This window comes from Ambystoma mexicanum, chromosome 12, assembly GCF_040938575.1.
Source record: "Ambystoma mexicanum isolate Mex_15411 chromosome 12, UKY_AmexF1_1, whole genome shotgun sequence".
In the NCBI taxonomy this organism is placed as follows: domain Eukaryota; kingdom Metazoa; phylum Chordata; class Amphibia; order Caudata; family Ambystomatidae; genus Ambystoma; species Ambystoma mexicanum.
The window spans coordinates 175,503,140-175,519,899 of NC_090936.1; the positions used below are offsets into that span (position 1 = coordinate 175,503,140).

The following is a 16,760-nucleotide window of genomic DNA, read 5'->3' on the forward strand; positions in this document are numbered from 1 at the left end:
CAGAGGATTCCTGACTCATGGAAATGTGGCATTATTATTCCTATTTATAAAAAAGGGGACCGTAACAATCCGGCAAATTATCATCTGATATCTTTGTTGGACGCACCAAGTAAAATATTTGCACAGTGTTTTTTACGTGAATTTAACAACTGGTCCCTAAAGGCTCTCAAACGTGATCCATTGCAGTCTGGTTTTGTAACAGGTCTAGGCACTATTCCAAACATGATCACTTTAAATATGTTGAAATCACAACGTGCAACAGAAAACCAGTCTTTATACATGGCCTTTGTGGATTTCAAGATGGCTTTTGACTCCATTGATCGCAATCTGTTATATAGAAAATTGCATCGCTATGGATGTCCTTCCTCCCTAATTGCGCTCATAAAGCATTTGCATTCTAATACTCAGCTGCAGGTCAGTTTGAACACAGAGTGTTTATTAACTTCTCCTATTAGAACGAATCGCGGCTTAAAACAAGGTTGCATTTTGGCATCAACACTTTTTATTTTTTTCATACTTGATATTGGTGAACTATTTCTTTCCGTTGCAGCGGATCCACCTAAATTAGGAACCCAGCGTATACCGTGGATGTTGTGCGCGGATGATCTGGTGCTTTTGTCTCGCACCCCGATAGGGCTGCAAAAATTAATAGATAGTTTGGCACAATATACTGATTTGAATCAATTGTCTGTGAATCAGGAAAAAACTCAGATACTGGTATGTAAAAGAAGGACTACAAATCGATTTACTAAATATAACTGGCATATTCATCAAAAGGTCCTGCACATTGCCTCTGATTATAACTATTTGGGTATATATGTTCAAGATTCTCTATCCTATGCGAAACATCTGCATAGTCTCGATTGTAAAATAACGTTGACTTCTCAAGTGAAAATGTTGGTGTACAAGTATGGCAAATTTTCATATAAACACATCTTGGTTTTTTACGAGCAAAAAGTTGTCCCAGTTCTGGTATATGTTATGGAAGTACTGTTAAATAATCAACAACCAGCATGGCACGTTCTCAAAGCTAGATTTTGGAAAAAGGCCTTGAGACTACCCATATGTACACCAATGCCCATTTTGCGGTATGAATTGGGCTTAGTGCCTTTATCAGTATATGTTATATGGAAGAAATGTGCCTTTTTACGTAAATGCTTACTGAGTTTACAATTAAATAACATCTTGGGGGCAGTAGCACATTATTTGATTACTTCAGCACATGCTTTTCCGCAACAGTGGCTACAAGAGGTCTTTAAGAATATGTCAGATGCAAGTATCAGTCTTCAATTTTTGCTTGAAAATCCAACTCAAGCAAAAAGAAAATTATATCAGTTCAATTGGATCATCAAAAGAGAAACATGCATGTTATACAAGGATTTTTCCTCTTCACTGTTTGGACATAAGAGACACCGCCAAATGTCAGATTACTTGGTTAAATGTCCTTCTGCATATATAAGAAATAAATATCTAAGATTTAGATTAGATCTATGCCCTACCAATGACATCTTGGCCAGGAGGAAACAGATTCCAAAAAATTAGAATTTCTGTCATTTCTGTAAGAACATTATGCAGATGGAGACCTTAGAACATATCATAATCTCTTGTCCAAATTTAGAAACGCAGCGAAACCTATTTTTCACTTAAATACTATGCATCTATACACCAACTGATCATGAGGACCTATGGCGGCGTATCTTCTGTAGTACAAAATTACCTATGAGGAAAACAATTGTCCATTTGCTTACTCAGTTATTTCCAGAATAGTTTTTAAGTTTTTGTGAGAAGAATGCTCAGGATAATATCCAAAAATGTACTGTATTTTTAATTGTTAATAATTTTAATTGTCAATGTAACCGATGTATTTGTAAATAAGAATATTTGAAATAGATAAATATGTATGTAACATTTTGTAAATTATGAAATTGAAGATTTGAAAGGTTGAACTAGTTCAGCCAAACAAATTTTTAAAAATATAATAATAATTTAATAAGGTCAACTCATTAGCATTGAGCTAATCGTTGTTCGCACCCTTTCTTATTGGATGGCTCACGTTTAAACAAGTATCAGCTACACAAAACTTGCAATTGGTTGCTTCATAAGAAGTATGAGTGAAGTGAATGATTAGGCACATTTCAACCAATCCTTATGCGAGGTGTGACCGTGTGGCATTGAGATTGTAACCTAACATCTTTTCCCGTTGACCTAAGCGGTTTTACACCATCTTCCTATTCTCATCATTATGAACCATTTATCTCTGGTACACTTTGACACTAGTCATTGGAAACCGTGCTGTGCTGGCTTCCTTTCTCATGATTTCATCTATATGGTTTTTAACCTTTCACGCTGTGACTTAGCTGATTGCAAACTTCATTCACTTATGATAAAGATATGTGTATGTATTGACATGTGTATGTTTGTATATCTATATAGTGTGTGACTGCATAGAGGTGTCTTTCTTTCTATTATGTAATGAGGGCTATATGTAAGCTTCTAGATTGTAAATCGATTGTTCTTAAACAATCCTACTTCATTTGTAATGGCATTCTGCAGGACTTCTTCCTTAACAAATTGAGCTTAATTGGTGTGCTTTATCCTGTACAGGGCAGTGTTGTGCCTTGTTCGCCCTGTCTTAATAGACATAGCTTCCACCAGTTTTTGCTCAGTGCTCAGCTCTTCTAGGCTCATGACCTTCACTGTAATACATTTTGACATACTGCTCAAGAACATGATTTTGTATACGTCTTTCAAATGATTGCCTGGGAACTCAACTAGACCAATATATGTTGACCAATCAGTGTGCAGTGTTCTGTCCTTCTAGCACTTGGGTATGCTGTCTCTGTGTTGCTCTCTCATGACCTGACTCCCGCATCTCAAGCTTGGGAACTGGTTCACCTCCCCTGGTTTTAGCTAATCACTGTGCAGCATTTAATAACTATGTGCTCTGGAATGTTACAGTTGAGATATGTGTATACTTCCTTGCAAAGGCTTAGTTGAGGGGTGGGGGTGGGGTCGTGTGTGTGTGTGTGTGTGTGTGTGTGTGTGTGTGTGTGTGTGTGTGCGCGTGTGTGTGTGCGTGCGTGCGTGCGTGTGTGTGTGTGTGTGTGTGTGTGTGTGTGTGTGTGTGGCGTCGCTTCCATCTTCCATGCTGCTTGCTGACTTTTACAAGGACTTTCGCAGCTTTATTTTCATGTACGTATAGGGCACTGGATGTACTCTCTAATGCTGTTGTAATCCCCCATATTCTCATACTCCCCAACATTCCCCCCTTTCTCTCAACTTCCTCTTATAGTCTTCTTTCTCTCCTTGCCAGTCATAGACACTCCTGTGTGTCCATATTTTATGTATATCTCTAAAATCTCTACCGAATATGGCATAGTCTGAGGGGGTGCATCTTAAGTAGCTGGTTGGCTAGTCTGATTTGATATGTATATAGCACTCAAGGTAATTGGCTGGATCGGGGGTGGTGACCAAAGGGCATCTTCTGAGCAACGATGTCTATTTATTGGATACCTATTCTCCTACCTTTGGTGGTTTGTCTGTTTGACAGCTTTTATCTTTCCAACGAGGAGTGGCACTACCTGTCATTACTGCAATGAGGGTACTTTTATTATCATGGGACACACAACAAGTTACTATTATCTGATAAGTATACCACAATATTATTAAAAGAACAAGCATAGGAAACAACACATTAATTAGCCACTGTGGCATCCATGATGTTAGAACTGTCAGCCAGTCATCATCCTTGGCGATTCCTTCTGCTCTCTCCATGTCCATTGTCAACTTGGTCATCTGTTTGATGGCGAAGGTTAAGGATCCATTGTTTGCCATTGGGAGGTACATATGTACTGCACATGCTCCCTACTTTCCTATAAACCCCACCCTCCATTGCTGTTGGTAGGTCAAGCACCACAAGGTTCTGTAGTACTGCAAGCCTGAGTGTACAAAGCTCTTCACATATTGCGTTGAGTCCATTTTCATTGGCATTAGAAAGCTCCATCAGATTCCAGCATATGATCTGGAGCCATTTTGAACTGATAGCAGTATATACCCCTGGTGCCAGCTATGAAGTCAAGAATAGCTCGGTTTTGGAAAATAAACGATATTGAGCCGGCACCTTCTTCAAGGTTTTGTCGGCTTCCTCTGAAAAGTATCCGGAATGCTTCTTTCTTTTCACTCATAGGTGAGTCTGTGTGTTCTATAACTGTTGGGGGCAGCTCAATGGATTGGGATCGTCCTTTGGCCAATTGCACATGCTTCTCAGGTGCCATCATTACAGGAGCATGCAAAGTTACCAGTGAACAGAGGCCACTCCAAGAGGATGGTAGATAGAAGTAGGCCTTGTTGCCGCACTGCCATAGGAAATCCATGATAGTGGTTATGCCCTCACTTAGTGCTGGCATCGTGTAAGTCTGGTTGGAGTTGCTGTTGGTGCCAACGGGCACACTCCCTTTGTCTCTGAAAAAGAACAAGATCGAGTGAGCTTCTGTGCTTTTACGGGTTGATCATGTTGATGCAGACCTGTCAACTTATTAACATGCAGTGCCCACACATTTTTACAAATTTCATCGGTGTGCATCATTTCTTCTGTAAATCCCATTAGTCCCTCAGCATTGAACACAGCTTGCCCCTTCACGCATTTCTTGTTCCAGAATGTTGCACGCTCCAAAATTATCTGTGTTTTTGTCAGGATTAGTCAGGCGAGTACAAAGGCAGCGAATATGGCAAGGGAAATGTGCACCCAGGAACTACGACTCAGGTATGCTAGAACCCAGGAGTGCAAATAGAGTGTGACATCAAAACCAATATATGAAAAGGGATGTGGGGTAAGCACCTGACCGCGAGGAAAGTCGGCAAGCGCCTTACCCCCAATTGCTGTTACAGGTACTGACAGCGCTAAACCCACGTGGAGGGCAAGCAATGACAGGATCTGTGTACTAACACTCTTGATGGTATTACATAAGGGAACTTAAGAACTGTACTCACGAGGATGAGATAAACCTCTTGAATGTCAGCTAGCCCACGAATCCTGTTGAAGAAACTGGGACCCCGAAAGGCTAGAACAGCAATGGAAGGAAAACTAAATACCTAAGTGGGAATTGTGTATACAAAATAGTGAGGAAAACATAAGCATTCACACAGGAGCTAGCTACTACCGCACACCACACCTAATAATCAAAGGGAAAATAAATGCAGAAGTGCAGTGGAAAACATGGAATGGATCCTCTAGAAAGTAAGGATCAGGAGCAGGGAAAAAACGAAATAACCTATGCAAACTTCTCCCTACCCCTCCAAGGAAAAGACAGGAAACTAAACTAAGAGGAAGGCTAAGGCAAATGGGTAACAGCAGCAAAGGACAGAGTCAAAGAAATATAGAACACAGACAAACTGGGCTGCATCTAAAAGGGGAAAGCACTGAGAATTGCTGCTTGCAAACAGAGGAAAGCAAAAAGGGAATCAAGGGAGCAGAAATCAATTAGCGCATGAATCCGAAATTCAGGGCGGAGGAAACAAGAAAACAGGAACAAGGAAGTAGGTACAAAGGCAAGGAACCAGGGACTAGTCAAAAACAGGAACACTGCAAACGATGACCAGCGCTGGACTGAAGTAAGACTGAGGCTTTTAAAGCTGCTTAACGAGCACACGCCTCGGGTGTGCTGATAGCTGCACCTGCCGCCACAGCTGTTACCTATCCTCCACCCAACCTTGTGTTGCAAGGGTGGAGGTGGAGCAGTGGGCCAGGCATTCTGGGAAGCATAGTCATTTGGTTAAAGAAGCATGCTGGCTGCCAAAAACCTGGAATGGATCCGGAAGGGAAGTAGCTGGGAAAATAGGGATTTAGCGCTCCCAAATCATCACAGCACTGTAGCATAAAGTTCAGAGGAAAAGTCCAGTAGGGAATAAACCCCAAATCATGCCCCCAAATGGTGGGAATGGGAGCGAAGGGAGCGAGTCGTGACAGTATACCCCCTCCTACGGCCGGCTTCGGGTGCCCGCCACCCGCACGAGACATCTTCTTTCCATGATGGGAGTGCTTTTTCTTTGGAGGTGGCACTGATGGAAAAGGTGGCCTGTGGGCAAAGGCAGATGGACTTCCATGATAGGAGTGCTTTGTCTTTGGAGATGGTACTGATGGAAACGGTGGCTTCTGGTGAGGAAGAGACTCATGGTTCGAAGAAAGGCATGAAGGACTTGCAGGACCAGAAGCAGAGCTGGAAAGTCCAGGAAGCTCAGTCACTGGGAGTGGACACTTATAAGTCTTTGAGGAGGGAGGCAGGCTGGTGCAACCTGCCTTAGGCAATGGTAGAAGCTCTGTTAGCCTTTCGGCCGAGAGTGGACATGCGGGAGGTGAGGAAAATGCTGGCTTCAGGAAAGGTTTATGCTCAGCCATTAGAGAAGGTGGTGGCTGAGGTAGAGGTTCAGATTTCCTTCTGTCATCCATCTGGGAAAAGGCTTGTGGTTGAAAGTGACTAAGGTTTGACTGCACATGTTCTACGCCTTGGAGACCTGAAAGTCCAATGGGTTGTACAAGGCTAGTTCTCCTGGTGACAGTCGTGTAGCCACTTTGTTTCACGTGGGATACCACAGCAGGGATGTTTGGCATCCTGATAGGAGTGATAGACGCAGTACTTGGTATTTCAGGCAGACTCGCAGAAGGAGCAATAACAGACACATCTTGAACTGCAGCAGTCATTCCCTTCCTTTGGCTACTAGCAGCCGACTGGTGCTTCTTGGCGGAATTCTGTTGCACAAGTCCTGTAGGTAATACGCCAGTCTGCACCACCCCTTGTGCACACCCAAGTGAGTGGTTCTGACTCACCACTTGGTCCAGCTTGATGACTCTAAAGCGGGAGCTGGCAAAAGTCTCAAACTCTGATGCTGCATCTTTAGGAGGCTCTGATGCTAAAGTGAAGCAGTTGGGAGAATCGTCTTGTGGAAAAGGCAGGCATTCTGGTGCTCCTCCTGAAGCAAAAGAAAGGCAGGCTAGACGTTCATCGACTGTAAATGGTTGGGATTCAGGAGGAATCGCTGGAGCAGAAGAAAATACAGCAGAATCTGATGGTGTAGACAGGTATACCTCTGATATTGGCAGCGAGGCTATGCAGGATACAGGCGTCTCATGAACTGAAGGCAAATACTCAGTATACTCCGGGACTGAAGACATGCTCTTTTGATGGACTACCGGAGGCTCTAAAGCTGAAGGATGATCTGCAGGATGAGTCACTGTAGCTGAAGACAGGCAGGTCAGGGGAAACCTTGAGGCTGAAGGCATGCAAGCTGGAGCAATCTCGGTTGCTGGATACAAGCATGTCCAGGTCTTTGGGACTGGCTCTTGAGTAAATGGCAGACATGGCAGCGGTTCATTGGTTGAAGACAGGTGTGCCAAAGATGACTGCAGGGCTGTGGATTGAATCATAGAAGAGTCAATGGTTGTAAGAGGACAGACAGAAGTCTCAGAAGTTGACAGACCCATCGGTGGCTCAGGAATGAAGGGCACCTTTAGGGCAGTAGACTCCTTGGCACCAGTAACCAAAGACTGAGCTGTACCCTTGCAGTCCCTTTCTTTAGTGGGTGACTGTGATGAGGACATAGTAGCGGCCACTATTGAACAAGACAGGAGGGACGAGGGGGTATCTATTATCAACCCAATTCATATAATACACCGACTGAAGAACATGAATGAGCGAGAGACTACATCTCCCAGAATGCCTCAACAGTCTAATGTAAGACTAATCAAAGCACAACCAAAAATAAGGAAAACGGGAGAAGAAAAGACACCAATAATACATGACAGCACGTCCCACTACACACATAACCAAAATGAAAGACAGGAAAGGAAAATAGGCAACAGACAGAAAAGACGAAAAACCACGTTTCCATACACTGGGGGTTCTGGGCAATCAGGGGTTAAAAACGAAACTGACTCCATAAGGTTGAAGCCGGGAGGAGAGGCATTAGCATCAGGTGTGAAGAGCCCCGGGCTAGAACGGCACAACACTAATTACTTGGGAGGAGGCACATCGGGGTTAAAAGCACCCAAAAACGTTTTACTTTGTCTCTCGCTTTGCAGGAGTGGAAAGAGGCTGACGGAGTGGGCTCTGAATGGGACGAGACCATTAACCCATATCGGTGGGCATATTAGAAGGAAAAGGAATTCTCACCGGAGTGCCCCGTACCGATCCTGCAGTCACTCCCGACTGCCCAGCTGCTGAAGGCGCCTGACGAGAAAGGAATCTCAAAAGCGGAAAAAGGGAAAAGTTTTGTTTATTTAGCGAATTGCAGCCGAGGACAGCGCAGAAACGGCTGTGTCCAGGAACCTGCAGCAGAGCGTGGAGGAGAGGCTCTGAACCATTCAAGCGTGGACTGAAAACGCTTGAACCCCTAACACATGTTGCATCAAGGAGGACTTTTACTCCGATGGTTTGCAAGGAACGAAAGGCAAGGAAGGCTACCAGTCCTGTGTGTGTTTCCACGTTATGAGCTGCATCTAGTTTAGAACACTGTAAGTTTAAGCTACACGTTATAATCATCATTTTTGGAAGAAGGAATTTGCCATTCTTGAGTTTTGTGTTACGAGCAGCCTGGAAGACCCATTTTAATTTTTGCCTTATTACTCTTGCTGAAGTTTCTGGAAGAGACGACCGGTTATACCCGAACTGATTACCCTTGGTCTGCACAAATAAAACCTCATTTGTTACCTTACCTACTTGTCTCTGGCTCACTACTTAACAGTGGTGGCAGCGGTGGGATTCACAGAGACACGTCTATCCCATTGACCATGGAGGCAGTCATAAAGGCGCTGGCCGAGGGGCAACAACAGTTGCAGCAACTGGTACAGGTGCAAGGACACCAAGCCCAAGCAGACCGCCAAGCCCTACAGCAAGTCATCCAGGTACAAACCGTAGCCCAAGAGCAGGGCAGGGAAGCGCTGAGGATTCTAGGCGAATCAGTGGCTGCACACCGGTCCCACCCAGCCATTCCCCCTACAGTGCTACAAAAGTACCAGACCGGAGACGATCCCAGTTTCTTCTTTGTAAATTTTGAAAGGATAGCCCGAGCAGCACAATGGCCACAGGATCGGTGGTCCTTCTTCCTGGCGCCCCTTCTCACGGGAGTGATGCAAGGAGCATATCAAGCGGCCAATCCGAATGGGGACACCCCATACGCCGACATCAAAAAGTCAGTACTGGAAAGATTGGGAATGGACGATGAATCCTATAGGTTGCAATTCCGGGAAACCCGACTAAAATCAGGCGAAAGCCCAAGACAGCTCTTTTATCGAATACAGGACCTCACGGAGAAATGGTTGCAAACTAATACATCCACAGTTGAGCAAATAAAAGAAAAAATTATGCTGGAGCAATTCATCGAAGCCCTACCAGGGCCCATACAAAGGTGGGTTAGGCAACATCACCGCCTGAAACTGTCTGAAGCAATCGATGTGGCCACGGCCTATCAAAAGGCTGGAACCCCTCGTAATATATCAGCACTACCTACAAGACCACACCACGAACTTCCCGCCTTACGCAGTAACAACCGGATGGGCGGGCCGGAGCCAAGAACAAGAACAGAACCGAGGCCAAACAACGGCTCCATTCCAATGAAGGGCCAGATGCCTCAATGCTTCGAATGTGGTGAATGGGGACACATCGCCCGATATTGTGCCAAGAGAAACAAAACCGAACCGATGGAAATTGGGACCCTGCAACAGTATGGAAATCGGAAGAAACAGCCCTATGTGATTGAGGTAACAGTGGATGGACGGCCCCAACAAGCTATGATGGACAGCGGAAGTCGGCAGACTGCTATACAACCACATGTGAGCGAACCAGAACCAGGACAGGTGAGCTCAGTTGACATTAAATGTGTACATGGGGATATTAAGGGGTATCCAACCAAAGAAATTGTGTTAGGATTACAAGGGAAGGAGCTACCGGTTAAAGTGGCCATTATCCCCACCCTACCAGCTCCCGTCCTGATAGGGACAGATATTCCCGAGTTTGATTTATGGTTAAGGGAAGCCCCATTCGCCCAAACCGAGATAAAAGGGATAGACCTAGGGGAAAAACCCACAAAAACCCAGAAGAGGAAAGACAAACGAAATGGAAGGCGAGAGGAGGAAATAGCCCTTATAGACTGGCGAGTGGGGGATCATCTGCCATCCTTCCGGACTGAATCCGGACTAGACGAAACCCTAAAACGGGCACGTGAACAAGCCTTAAGTAAAAGCCAAATCCCGAATACCACTCCTTATTTTAAGGAGAACCAAGGGTTGTACTATAGGGTGACCAGAGGAACGGAAAATGAAGAGAAGGAACAATTGTTGGTTCCCCAGTCCTATCGGAAGACCTTGATACAACTAGCCCATGATCATTCCACGGGAGGACACCTAGCAGAAAACATGACGGGGAAAAGAGTGTTACAGAACTTCTATTGGCCAGGGATTTATGCAGACATAGCCAAGTATTGCCAGGAGTGTGCAATATGCCAGAAAACAAGTAATCACACACCAGCCAGAGCCCCCTTGCAACGAATGCCTTTGATCAAGGAGCCGTTCCAAAGGATAGGAATGGACATAGTTGGCCCATTGGAACCTTCTAGTCGAGGATACAGATTCCTACTGGTAGTAGTGGATTACGCCACCAGATACCCTGAGGCCTTCCCTTTAAGGGGAATCTCAGCTAGACAGGTGTGCGATGTCCTATTACCTTACTTTGCAAGAGTGGGAATACCCCTGGAAATCGTAACAGATCAGGGAAGCAATTTCATGTCAGCAGTAATGAAGGAAGTATGTAAGACCCTAGGTATACAACACCTGAAAACCTCGGTCTACCACCCACAGACGGATGGATTGGTGGAAAGATATAACAAGACCATTAAACAGATGATAAAAAGAACCACCAGCCCAACTGGAGTAGGATGGGAACGGGTTTTACCATGGGTACTAATGGTTCTGAGGGATACACCCCAATCATCCACAGGGTACTCCCCTTTTGAACTATTATTTGGGAGACAACCCAAGTCAGTGTTAGGATTATTGAAGGACAATTGGGAGCAACAAGAAGAAACAACGCTCACCGATTATGTTCAAGATCTAAGGGATCATTTGGGGAAATTGAGGAACTACGCTCAAGAAAATCTGGGTAGAACACAAGAAAAGCAAGAAAAATACTATGACCAAGGAAGCAGACCCAGATCCTTGAACGTAGGCGACAAAGTACTAGTTCTTTTGCCCACCCATACAAACAAAATGTTGGCCCAATGGCACGGACCTTATCGGGTAACAAAAATCTTGGGTCCAGTGAACTATGAGGTGGAACAATCCGAACGTAAAAACAAATACCAAAACTATCATATTAATCTACTTAAACTATGGAAGGAAGGAACACCAGGGGTGTTGTGTTCAACCTTATCAGATATATCCGTCCCAGAACAGTTGGTCCCAAACCACCCTAGTGGATTACAAGACGTACAATTAGGAGAACAATTAAATACTTCCCAAAGAACAGAACTATTTACTACCCTGAACCCGATAGCAGAAACTTTTTCGGGTATACCCGGACGGACACATTTGACAACCCACTCCATACCTACAGAAGAAGGGAAAACGGTACGCCTGAGGCCATACCGAATTCCAGAGGCAAAACGTGGGGAGATCGCCAAAGACATAGATGAGATGCTGGCTCTAGGAACCATTGTGCCCTCAAAAAGCGCCTGGTGTTCTCCAGTCGTCTTAGTGCCAAAACCGGACGGTTCCTCCAGGTTTTGTATGGACTTTAGGCAACTGAATGCTATTTCAAAATATGAAGCATATCCCATGCCCAGAATTGATGAGCTCTTAGAAAGACTTGGATCAGCAGTTTTTCTGAGCACCCTGGACTTAACAAAGGGCTATTGGCAGATTCCCCTCGAACCCGCCGACCAAGAAAAGACAGCGTTTGCTACACCCCAGGGCCTGTTCCAATTTACTGTTCTGCCCTTTGGGCTCCATGGGGCTCCAGCAACCTTCCAGGCCTTAATGGATAAAATCCTGAAGCCACACGAGCAATATGCGGCTGCATATCTAGACGATATTATTATCTTCAGCAAAACCTGGAAGGAACATTTATATCAATTAACCCAAGTCATAAAAGCACTAAAAGAGGCCGGTTTACACATTAACCCAAAAAAATCGAAACTGGCAACCCAAACCACAAGATATTTGGGGTATGAAGTGGGAGGGGGAATCGTAACCCCTTTGCTGGACAAAATACAAGCAATACAAAAACTAAGGATGCCTGAAACCAGAAAGGAAATCCGTGCTTTTCTAGGGTTTGTGGGGTACTACAGGAGATTCCTGCCCCATTTCTCTACCATAGCAGCCCCCCTTACGGACGCTCTGAAAACAAACAAAACCCTGCACATTACTCCTGAGGCAAAACAAGCTTTTCAAACATTGATACAAATGATTTCCTCCAAACCCGTTCTACATTGTCCTAACTTTGACAGAGAGTTTTTCTTACAAACTGATGCCTCGGGATGTGGACTAGGAGCAGTACTATCCCAGGGTACCGAACAAGACCTATGTCCTATAGCATTCATCAGTAGGAAGCTTTTGCCCCATGAGCTTCCGTACTGTACCCTAGAAAAGGAATGCCTAGCGATCAAGTGGGCCGTAGAAACACTAAGGTATTACCTCCTCGGAAGGCGGTTCACCCTTTTTACCGATCATGCTCCTCTGAAGTGGCTGGCGACCCAGAAAGACTCCAACCATAGAGTCCTACGATGGTTTTTAACCCTACAACCGTACAACTTCGTGACAGTTCACAAACCCGGAAAGTATCAGTTGGTGGCGGACTACCTGTCCCGAGCCTTAGTTATGCCCGAACGGCATAAGTCCTTGGGGGGAGTATGTGATGAGGACATAGTAGCGGCCACTATTGAACAAGACAGGAGGGACGAGGGGGTATCTATTATCAACCCAATTCATATAATACACCGACTGAAGAACATGAATGAGCGAGAGACTACATCTCCCAGAATGCCTCAACAGTCTAATGTAAGACTAATCAAAGCACAACCAAAAATAAGGAAAACGGGAGAAGAAAAGACACCAATAATACATGACAGCACGTCCCACTACACACATAACCAAAATGAAAGACAGGAAAGGAAAATAGGCAACAGACAGAAAAGACGAAAAACCACGTTTCCATACACTGGGGGTTCTGGGCAATCAGGGGTTAAAAACGAAACTGACTCCATAAGGTTGAAGCCGGGAGGAGAGGCATTAGCATCAGGTGTGAAGAGCCCCGGGCTAGAACGGCACAACACTAATTACTTGGGAGGAGGCACATCGGGGTTAAAAGCACCCAAAAACGTTTTACTTTGTCTCTCGCTTTGCAGGAGTGGAAAGAGGCTGACGGAGTGGGCTCTGAATGGGACGAGACCATTAACCCATATCGGTGGGCATATTAGAAGGAAAAGGAATTCTCACCGGAGTGCCCCGTACCGATCCTGCAGTCACTCCCGACTGCCCAGCTGCTGAAGGCGCCTGACGAGAAAGGAATCTCAAAAGCGGAAAAAGGGAAAAGTTTTGTTTATTTAGCGAATTGCAGCCGAGGACAGCGCAGAAACGGCTGTGTCCAGGAACCTGCAGCAGAGCGTGGAGGAGAGGCTCTGAACCATTCAAGCGTGGACTGAAAACGCTTGAACCCCTAACACATGTTGCATCAAGGAGGACTTTTACTCCGATGGTTTGCAAGGAACGAAAGGCAAGGAAGGCTACCAGTCCTGTGTGTGTTTCCACGTTATGAGCTGCATCTAGTTTAGAACACTGTAAGTTTAAGCTACACGTTATAATCATCATTTTTGGAAGAAGGAATTTGCCATTCTTGAGTTTTGTGTTACGAGCAGCCTGGAAGACCCATTTTAATTTTTGCCTTATTACTCTTGCTGAAGTTTCTGGAAGAGACGACCGGTTATACCCGAACTGATTACCCTTGGTCTGCACAAATAAAACCTCATTTGTTACCTTACCTACTTGTCTCTGGCTCACTACTTAACAGTGACACAGAGTCCTTTTCTTTGTAGAAGTCAAAATCAATCAGTGGAATCACCATAGTAAAGTCTCTGTTAATCAGGATTTCGTCTATTGTCCATTCCTCTGTTTTAGCTTCTGAAAGAGGCAGATTATCAATCAACAGTTCAGGAACCGCCTGACGGTTCTTTGGTTCAGTATACTGTGGAATGAGTCCATCAGAACATGAAATCTGTACTGTCTCTGACTGTTCGTATTGATCAGAAGTGGCAGAAGGAAGAGTGAACCCAGAGGTAACATTGTTTTCCACATCAGCTTTAACATCTACTTCAGTCTCAGCAGCTGTATCAAGAGCAGGGCCTAAGCCTACGGTAGTGACTGAATCTGTGTATGCCACCATTGTGGATTGTGTTTGGAAATCAGAAGCTTGTATGTGTGCTAGCTCAGAATTATGACAAACTGCTACACAGGGTATTTTTGGTAAAGGAGTGGCTTGTAACTCTTCAGCTAACTGCAATCCCTGATAAACAGCAGAACAAATGTTAGAACCTGTGCCTAGATTAAGCACTGTGCTAGACGAAAGACCTTCACTCCCAATAGATCTAACATATCGACAAATATCATGGTTTACCAAAGTCTCTGCCCTCAGGGGCTGAACAGTGTTCACTTCCTCCACATCAACAGAAAAAGTCTGAGGTGTATTCAGTAAAGAGTGTAAGGTTTTATTTTCCTCTTGTGCAGAAATGAGTTCTTGTCTTAACTTCTCAAGTTTAGCTCTTAGCATGCCCTGCATTAACTGTACATCACTATCAGTAGGCACAGGGGGAAGCATAGTGGCATCAGGGCTGGATCCTGCACTAGCAATCTGGATGTGCATCGATTGTACATTGTCCTCTACTGCTTGCAGGTTCTGTGATTTATAGTTTATCTTTCCAACTTGGTCTGTGTTTCCCTTAAACAAACTATTGACATTAGACCTCTTGGCATTAGGGACTACAGTATGTACCTGTGCAACGGAGTATGCGTTAGACTGAGGGTAGAAAACAGAAGTTATGCAAGAAACCCCTCCATTCTTTATGTTGGTATCATGAAACTGTTCTATCTGAGGTGAAGCACAACTGGAATCATGGGGTTCAACAACAGAGGTACTCTCGTATAATAAGTCTAACAGTGTGTTGTTTTCTGCGGCTAAGGCTTGTGCTGACATAGAATCGGGATCAAAACCAAAGATAGAACTAGGATCAGGCCATGTAGGATGTGCCATCCTATGGGAAAAATACTTTGCACGTAAATGCCCATTCGTGACAAGGAGTTCATTGGAGTCAGGACTAGTGATTTGATTGTCACGGGTAAACGTAGGGGAAGCTTTCTGTACAAACTTGTTAGAGGCCTTGCTGCCTTTCTTTCTTAAACTTGCCATATTCAATGGGAATTTTGGGCTGGTCATACTGTCAGGATTAGTCAGGCGAGTACAAAGGCAGCGAATATGGCAAGGGAAATGTGCACCCAGGAACTACGACTCAGGTATGCTAGAACCCAGGAGTGCAAATAGAGTGTGACATCAAAACCAATATATGAAAAGGGATGTGGGGTAAGCACCTGACCGCGAGGAAAGTCGGCAAGCGCCTTACCCCCAATTGCTGTTACAGGTACTGACAGCGCTAAACCCACGTGGAGGGCAAGCAATGACAGGATCTGTGTACTAACACTCTTGATGGTATTACATAAGGGAACTTAAGAACTGTACTCACGAGGACGAGATAAACCTCTTGAATGTCAGCTAGCCCACGAATCCTGTTGAAGAAACTGGGACCCCGAAAGGCTAGAACAGCAATGGAAGGAAAACTAAATACCTAAGTGGGAATTGTGTATACAAAATAGTGAGGAAAACATAAGCATTCACACAGGAGCTAGCTACTACCGCACACCACACCTAATAATCAAAGGGAAAATAAATGCAGAAGTGCAGTGGAAAACATGGAATGGATCCTCTAGAAAGTAAGGATCAGGAGCAGGGAAAAAACGAAATAACCTATGCAAACTTCTCCCTACCCCTCCAAGGAAAAGACAGGAAACTAAACTAAGAGGAAGGCTAAGGCAAATGGGTAACAGCAGCAAAGGACAGAGTCAAAGAAATATAGAACACAGACAAACTGGGCTGCATCTAAAAGGGGAAAGCACTGAGAATTGCTGCCTGCAAACAGAGGAAAGCAAAAAGGGAATCAAGGGAGCAGAAATCAATTAGCGCATGAATCCGAAATTCAGGGCGGAGGAAACAAGAAAACAGGAACAAGGAAGTAGGTACAAAGGCAAGGAACCAGGGACTAGTCAAAAACAGGAACACTGCAAACGATGACCAGCGCTGGACTGAAGTAAGACTGAGGCTTTTAAAGCTGCTTAACGAGCACACGCCTCGGGTGTGCTGATAGCTGCACCTGCCGCCACAGCTGTTACCTATCCTCCACCCAACCTTGTGTTGCAAGGGTGGAGGTGGAGCAGTGGGCCAGGCATTCTGGGAAGCATAGTCATTTGGTTAAAGAAGCATGCTGGCTGCCAAAAACCTGGAATGGATCCGGAAGGGAAGTAGCTGGGAAAATAGGGATTTAGCGCTCCCAAATCATCACAGCACTGTAGCATAAAGTTCAGAGGAAAAGTCCAGTAGGGAATAAACCCCAAATCATGCCCCCAAATGGTGGGAACGGGAGCGAAGGGAGCGAGTCGTGACAGTTTTTGCTAG

General features: G+C 44.8%; 1 long non-coding RNA gene across 1 annotated transcript in view; it reads right to left on the minus strand.

Moving 5' to 3' along the window:
* Nucleotides 1-3,587: 3,587 nt before the first annotated feature.
* LOC138513418 (uncharacterized) overlaps nucleotides 3,588-16,760 on the minus strand; it is a 76,463-nt gene continuing 63,290 nt past the window's right edge. The window contains exon 2 of the long non-coding RNA XR_011281756.1: nucleotides 3,588-4,461. This is a non-coding gene — a long non-coding RNA (uncharacterized lncRNA). The remainder of the gene's footprint in view (nucleotides 4,462-16,760) is intronic.